Here is an 8275-nt window from a genome sequence, read left to right as displayed (position 1 = left end):
GGTATTTCCCGATGAATTACCAGGATTAGCCCCTGATCGAGAAATAGAATTCGAGATTGAATTGATTCCTGGCATTAAACCGATCTCTAAAGCACCCTACCGAATGACGCCGGCTGAGTTGAAGGAATTGCAGGAACAACTATCAGAGTTACTTGACAAGGGACTTATTCGCCCTAGTCACTCCCCATGGGGAGCTCCGGTACTGTTCGTAAAGAAGAAGGATGGATCCATGCGAATGTGTATAGACTACCGAGAACTAAATAAGGTAACAATCAAGAACCGGTACCCTCTTCCACCGATCGACGACTTGTTCGACCAATTGAAGGGTGAAACCGTCTTCTCAAAGATTGACCTGAGGTCCGGCAATCACCAGGTGAAAGTGAAACAGGGTGATATTCCGAAGACGGCATTTCGAACAAGATACAGACACTATGAGTTTATATTTATGCCCTTTGGCATAACTAATGCTCCTGCTACGTTTATGGATCTGATGAATCGGGTATTTACGACGTATCTCGACAAATTTGTGATCGTCTTCATTGATGATATCCTCATCTATTCCAGAACCCCAGAGGAACACGCTGAACACCTGAACACCTGAACACAGTGCTACAGATCCTTTAGGAGAAACAACTATATGCAAAGTTTTCTAAATGTGAGTTCTGGCTTGATCGAATATCATTCTTGGGTCATGTTATCTCCAAGGACGGAGTAATGGTGGATCCAAGCAAGATCGAAGCTATAAGTAACTGGAACAGGCCAAAGAATGCCAGTGAAGTCAGGAGCTTTCTCGGGCTTGCAGGCTATTACAGGAAATTTATAGAAGATTTTTCCAAAATTGCAGCCCCTATGACAGTTCTCACCAAAAAGAACAAAAGGTATGAATGGACGGATGACTGCGAGAAGAGTTTCACAGAATTAAAAAGGAGACTGACTAGTGCGCCGATCCTTACTCTTCCGGAATGTGACAAGGGCTTCGATATGTACATCGATGCCTCCATATTAGGACTGGGAGCTGTACTCATGCAAGACGGCAAGGTCATTGCCTACGCCTCTAGACAACTTAAAGAGCATGAAAAGAATTACCCCACCCATGACCTGGAACTAACAGTCGTGGTCTTTGCGCTCAAAACATGGAGACATTATTTATATGGAGCTCAGTGTAAGATTTACACCGACCACCAGAGTCTGAAATACTTCTTCACACAGAAAGACCTGAATATGAGACAACGTAGATGGCTCGAACTAGTCAAGGACTATGACTACGAGATCTTTTATCATCCAGGAAAGGCGAACAAAGTGGCTGATGCACTCAGCAGAAAGTCCTGTGCCACCTGATGTCGCTATTCTAAAGTTCGAGGATGAACTTTCTATGAGGTATGGGGTACTGTAACACCCACGAATTTCTTAAGCTAAGTATGTGAAGATTTAAGATAGAACCAAAAATATATAAAAGAAAAGGAATTGGTCAAGGATTGAACCTTGAACCTTTTTAAGCTAAGGATTATGGAATTACCACTAGACCATCATAATTTATTGTTTAAGGAGGAATGGGAATTCTAGATAAAGTTAAAAGCATGATAAAAAGAAGGAAGCAAGAAAAATTCAATTAGCTTTCTTTCTCCTTCTCTTGATTAAGAAGAAAACAAGAAAAAGACAAATTGTCTTCCTCTCCTTCCTTCTCCTTTAATTTTCGTGGGTTGATGAGATGAGGGATTTGGAGAGCAAAGGGGGATGAATGAAGACATTTTCTTCATCATTAAGAGAATAAAGGATGAGTTAAGAAGAAGGGAAGGCAAAGTTTCTTTTTGCTGCTTACTCCCACCTAGCATAAGAGGAAAAACAAAGAAGGGAGTTCATTTTCTTCCGTTTCCTCACCATTGCCGTGACCTAGAGCCTCCCCTCTCCCCTTTCCGAAAATCCAACTAAGGTTTTCTCCCTAAGAAAATCAAACCACAAGAAGGGGTCCTCAAGATCTATCTCTCACAAGCAAGAGAAGCAAAAGGGAGCACTAGAAGGAGAAGCTCTCTTCTTCCTCTTCACAAAGGGTATCTTCTTTTAGGGAAAAGACCAAGCAAGAGGATGTGAGTATCCCCTCACCTGTGGTACAAGTTGTTATATGATTTTGTTCGAGTTTAGATGGATTAACAACCTAGGGTTTCTTTTGGAAACTTTCAGCCATGACACTTTGTAAGGCCTATGGAAGCTCAAAACCAAAACCAACATGCTTAAGGTTTTTCTCATGATATGCTATGAATATGACCTTGATATTTCATGCTTGTTTGTGGCTTGGTGTTAGGTAATACCCCACCTTAGGGTTCAGTAATGAAGAGACTTAAAACTCTAGAGAAGCTCAACTTAAAGACTAACATGCTTATGATCTCTTCTATGACATGATATGAATATTTTCTTGTCGTTTCATGCTTGTATGTTGCTTGTAGGGTTTTGGCCATGAAAGGAATAAAAACCCTAGAAGAAGCTCAACTCAAAAAAAAAAAAAAACCAACATGCTTATGAACTTCCCCATAATATGTTATGAATGTTCCCTTGATGTTTATACTTGTATGTTGCTTGGAACTAGTAGAACCTTACCTTAGGGTTTCGGCCATGAAGGGATTAAATGTCTTAGGGAGGCTCAACCTCAAATCTAGCTTGCTTATGATTTACCTTATGATAGGATATGGAGATAACTTGATGCACTTGTGATTTCATGTTGCTTAGGGTTAGGTTTTCACATGGTGAACTTTCGGCCAAAATGAAAAGTAGGGCTTAGGCAAGCCTAAATTCAACCCTAACATGTTTATGTTCTTCTCCATGATATGCTATGAAATTTATAGGGTATTCACATGCTTGTATTTGGTTGAAAAAAAAACTTAGAGTCACATTGATGGCATTCGGCCACCTATGATTTGTGGACTTAGGAAGCTTGAAACTTAAACTCAATATGCTCATGTGGTTGCCTATGATAAATGCATGGAAATTGTTTAGGGTTCACATGTTTACATGCTATTTGTAACCAAATTTTGGACCTTGTATGTTTCGGCCAATGTGGATTTCTAAACCTACGAAGCATAGAACCTAAATCAAACATGCTTATGATGTTCTTTATGATAAATGTTATGGAAATGAATTAGGGTTCATATGCTTGTATGATTTCATGTAACCTAAGTGAGCCTATGCATGTTTCGGCCACCCTTAGTTGGTTGAGGATTGAGACCAAATTATGACTCATTATGTGCTTCACTTTGCCATGATATGAATTAGGAGAAGTTAACCCGTGATCCATGCATGATTATGTTTTCTTTTTCTTCCATGATATATATTATATATGCTCGTTTAAGTATGCTTATGAACCATGCATGAGAATGATACCTATGTTGGCTATGTGCCCAAATGTGATGGCTACGTGCCCAAATATGATGGCTATGTGCCCAAGACGAGTATGATGGCTATGTGCCCAAGTATGCATGGCTATGTGACTATTTATGCATACCTTATGAATGACATGAATGACATGAACATGATATGCTATGAATGACATGAACATGATATGCTATGAATGACATGAATATGATATGCTATGAATGACATGAATATGTTATGTAATGATAAAGATATGATATGACATGTATTTTACTTTGAATGACTTGTACCAAAAGGGTGGGCTCCTTATGCGCCCCTAGGTCGAGCTACGGGCCTAGTTTCCTAGTAGGTTCAAGACTAGCTACCTTGGGTCTACTTAGAATGCGCATTTATGTATGTATGTGGTACTAAGCCGGGCCCCTCTCATGTTGAGATTATTTTTAAGTACTATATGATATTGTTTTAAGACATTTCACACATGACATAAATCATGTTTTGAAAGGCATATAGCACATGACATTACCCATGTTTTAAAGGACATCTTACATCCATGCTTACGATATGATATGAAATAATACTTACAGTTATGCTATGATATGATGCCTTGATGTTATGAAAAGAAATGTCATGATACTTTCACTTATGCTATGATATGATTCATGCCATGATATGATGTTTACTTATGCTATGATATGATCTACGCCATGCTATGATGTTCACTTATGCTATGATATGATCTATGCCATGCTATGATGTTTACTTATGCTATGATATGATCTATACCATGCTATGATGTTCACTTATGCTTTGATATGATCTATGCCATGCTATGATGTTTACTTATGCTATGCTATGATTTATGCCATGCTATGATGTTCACTTATGCTATGATATGATCTATGCCATGCTATGATGTTCACTTATGCTATGATATGATTTAGGCCATGATATGATGTTACTTATACTATGATAAGATTTATGCCATGATATGTTGTTACTTTATGTTACGATATTATTGAAAATTATGCCATGATATGATGTGTTTGTTTTTAATTATATGATGATATGAGCGTCATTTATTCTATGATGTATGATATGATGATTTTACATGATATGTTGGCTTTTGTGAGTAGGAAAGGATCTCACTAAACCTTGTGTGCTTACAGATACTTTTCCTTGTACCACAGATAAAAGTAAAGGATGGATAAACTAGAGGAGCAGCAGGAAGGGGCAAGAGATGTGTGATGGTGACTTGGCTAAAGAAATAAAATGACCTGCTTAAGTGAACTTATGAATAATATGTTATTTTATGTTGATGTCTTACATGATTCCCTATGTATGTGTTAGAAATGAATAATATGACTTTTTAAGTTGAACCATGCTATTTCATACTCATATGCTTAGTATGATTTTAGAAAAAAGAGAATATGCTTCCGCTGTATGTATGTATATGTATGCTAAGTCAAAGTGAGTAACTCCGCCCCCCACTAGTAGGAGGAGGGGGCAGGCGTTTACAATTAAGTCACGGTTCTATACTTGTTATTTGATTGCGTGTATCCCATTGAGAATGTCATGGATCCGTGTGTGTTGTTGACTTGCCGACTCTCCTTCCTACATTTTGATGTTATATAGTTTATTTAAAAATAAATCTCTTTTACTTACTTTGGTGTCAGAAGCTCCTTCATGAAGTTAGATCAGCTTGTTCCATAGGTCCTTTGTGCTGATGAAAGGTCCAACCCGATTGAGTTCTTCCTTTATCAGATTGTATTGCAGGGTCTAAGTAGCTTTAGCGTTGGTCTCAATCTCTTTTTTGGTTGCATTGCCCCATTTTTGCATGCGAGTGACACTCCTTCTTCATTGGCGGGGACAGTAAATCCAGTTTGATCACTATCCAAATTTCCACCTAGGTCTTGAGGTGACACTCCATTCGACCCTTCTAATAACCGAAGTCATTGTTGGAGAAGACAGGAGATTGGACCGTGTTGTACCCTTCTTGATGGGTCATTTAGAAGAAACTGTTGCACAATTTTTTTGAAAAGAATGTACCAAGACTTGATCTTGGATTAGTAGTGCTTGAGAGAGATAATAAACAAAAACAAAATATAAACAAACAAAGAGACAAAATTACTTGAACGATGGTTGTACCAATTCAGAGCACACTCTTTGATACCAATTGTTGGATCAGAGAAAGTGCTAAAGGGGGAGAATAATGCATTTCACTTTTTCACATTTTTTTGAAACTCGGACAAGAGATAGTGATAATAAACATTTTAGCACATTATTTTGACTTATATAATTGATGTTTTACCTTCTTGTATGGTTAATTCTGTATTTATATCATGTTTACGAGTAAGAATCTATTTTAAGATTTATTGTAATTTTTCTACATTTATGGTATTGATTTTTACAATTTAAATATGATTTTATAGGAAATTGAGAGGAACATTAGACTCGAATTGAGTTGCACCAATTTTAACTTGATTTAAGGGCAAAAGGAAAAAAATCAAGTTGAACCAATCTGAGCCATTGATATAGATTTAAAGCAATCTAAGTGATCAGCTATCCAACCCTCAAAGTAGGAGAGTTCTCAGCTATCCATTTAGATGGAGTTTAATGCCCTGTTTACTCTGATGGATGGATGAGTGAAAGAAAGGAAAGTTTTCTGCATGCAAAATTTTTCACTGTTTACTACACAAAGAGGATGGATTATTCATCCTTTCTCTTGTTTACATCTTCTAAAAAAATGGATGGATGGTTGACGAAACCATCAATGGATCCATTTTAAGGCAGTTTTTCATCCTCTCAAAATTGGACGGAAAGTAACCATCCGTCTTTCGTTGCAACTCTGCCTCAACTTTGTGCGCTGCCTCTATATGCCAACAGACTACCATCCTAGTATTGCACTACTCTTCCATGTCTGCCGCCAGGCCCGCCACCTTCCCCGGCGAGATCTACTTCATAACGGAGAAGCAACAACCGATAAAGCAACTCCAATGGAAGTCTCTCAAACACTTCAAATCTGGTTCTGCCTCCCAAAGCTCAAAGTGGCTTCATATCCCCTCATCGATCTCGCTCTCTACTCCCTCCTCCCCCGCAAGTTCCCTACTCACTTCAAGCCCTGATCTTGTGTGTGTGAGTTGACAGGCGGTGAGGGGCTCGTTTGCTTGCAAACGGGCGACGAGGGGCTCGCTCGTGAGCCGAAGGGTTGCTGGGGGCTCGCCCACAAGCTGGAACGCCTTTCCTTCGTCAACCACGCGAGCCTCCGACGACTCTGACGGCTCCACCAGCTTTGCACAACATTCGTCGTAGCTATTTCTGAACCAACATCCGCCGTAGCTGCTTGCTCTAACAAAACGAGGCAAACAAAAAAAAATCATATTTTTATCTGTTCGATATGAGTTGGAACCAAGAAATCAAGGAGGATCGAAATTGAAGCTACCTGATCGTAGATTAATCTACTCGATTTCATCCATCTCTCATTTTGTTGGCAAGCTCTTCAGAGAATATAGAAGAAATAGAGTCAGACGAGAGGCAAAATCCAATGGAGACAATGGCAGATAGTTTGCTCTGTTCCTCGTGGAAGTTGACAGCAGGCGGAGGTGGAAACTATGTGAAGATTTTATCGGAGGTGAACAGTCTTCTCCCCCTCTGCCGTCTCCCTCTGTCTTCTCTTCTGTCCGTAGAGATTTTTTTCTCTTCCCTTTCTTTCTCGTCCTTTCCCCTTCCCTACCCCTAGGGATATTTTTCTACAGTGGAATCCTTTCTTTCACTTATCCACTCCTTCGAGTAAACATGCCCTAAAAGAGAAGCTAGAGAGAGGAGAGTGCATTGTGTTTTTCTGCTTTCGAATCCCTGACGGAATGACAGCAGACTCGTTCTTCCTCTCCACCACCACCAAGGGAATGCAGTCCACCTCCACCTCACCACCGCCGGCCGACCATCTCTTCTCCCTCACCACTCCATCAATTTCTCCATTCCTTCTCCATCTCTTCCACCTCCATCCACAACATCGACTGATCTTCATCTTCAAGGATCCGACACCAACAAGCCTTAAGCCGTAACCCATAGCAAGCTCCAGATTTCCTCATCCATCCTTTCTCTCATCTAATCCTCATAGGAGAGAACCGCAAGGCCCCCCTTTTCCTCACCTTCCACCATTTCCGACCAACTTCTCTTCGAGTTAGAAGAGAAGGTACCAGTCATCTTCTTTTTCCCCTCTTTCATCATCCGGCCATCTTCTTCTTCTAGTTAAAAGAGGGAGATCTAGCAGCCCTTTTTTGCTCTCTGTTTCGTGTTAGAAGTAGAGAGTCCATCCTCCACCGTAGCCCCTCTTCTCTTCAGGTTAAAAGAGAAGAGGTCCTCCCCGGTGGCTCTCTTCCGATGATCCCACAACTACCTCTCCTCTTTGGGTTAGAAGAGTAGAGCCCTCCGTCCTCTACCGGCAATCCTCTTCTCTTCAGGTTAGAACAGAAGAGGTCCTCCTTCATCCGAGCTCCAAGCAGCCCACTTCCAAAGATCCGTCTGCAAGCTTGAGTTCATCCATCTCCGATGTGTTGGTTGTTCATTTTCTTTAGAGTGTGATGTATTGCTTGTTAGTTATTGGTTTTGTGTTGAGTTTATGTGTTTCAATTGTGTGTTGAGCTCTTTTATTGAATTGATGATCTCATGTTTAATTTTCATGCAGTGGGTCTAATTGCTTCATGTCCACCAATTGTTTGATGAAATACTTCTTCCATTTGTTATGCCTAGAATGTTTGCTATGCTTTAGCTTATGTTTATATCTTTCATTTGGATGTAATTAGATTAGGCTAGATTAGGTTTCATTCTATGTTAATTTTATTCAATGCTTAATTTAAGTTGCTTTTAATTCCCTTGTAAACGTAGTTGAAATTAGATTAGGTTTTCATTATTT

The 8275-nt window shown here is 39.7% G+C and overlaps 1 long non-coding RNA gene across 1 annotated transcript; it reads right to left on the bottom strand.

Annotated features, from left to right (window-relative positions):
• Positions 1-6572: 6572 nt before the first annotated feature.
• Positions 6573-7920, bottom strand: LOC122022572. The gene is made up of 2 exons (XR_006123022.1): positions 6803-7920; positions 6573-6708 (listed from the first exon to the last, which is right to left on the bottom strand). It is a non-coding gene; the product is annotated as an uncharacterized LOC122022572 (long non-coding RNA).
• Between the last annotated feature and the right edge of the window lie 355 nt (positions 7921-8275).

This window comes from Zingiber officinale, chromosome 9B (assembly GCF_018446385.1).
Source record: "Zingiber officinale cultivar Zhangliang chromosome 9B, Zo_v1.1, whole genome shotgun sequence".
Lineage (NCBI taxonomy): Eukaryota > Viridiplantae > Streptophyta > Magnoliopsida > Zingiberales > Zingiberaceae > Zingiber > Zingiber officinale.
Note: the sequence above shows the minus strand (reverse complement) of the source record. Positions and strands in the feature narration are given on the sequence as shown.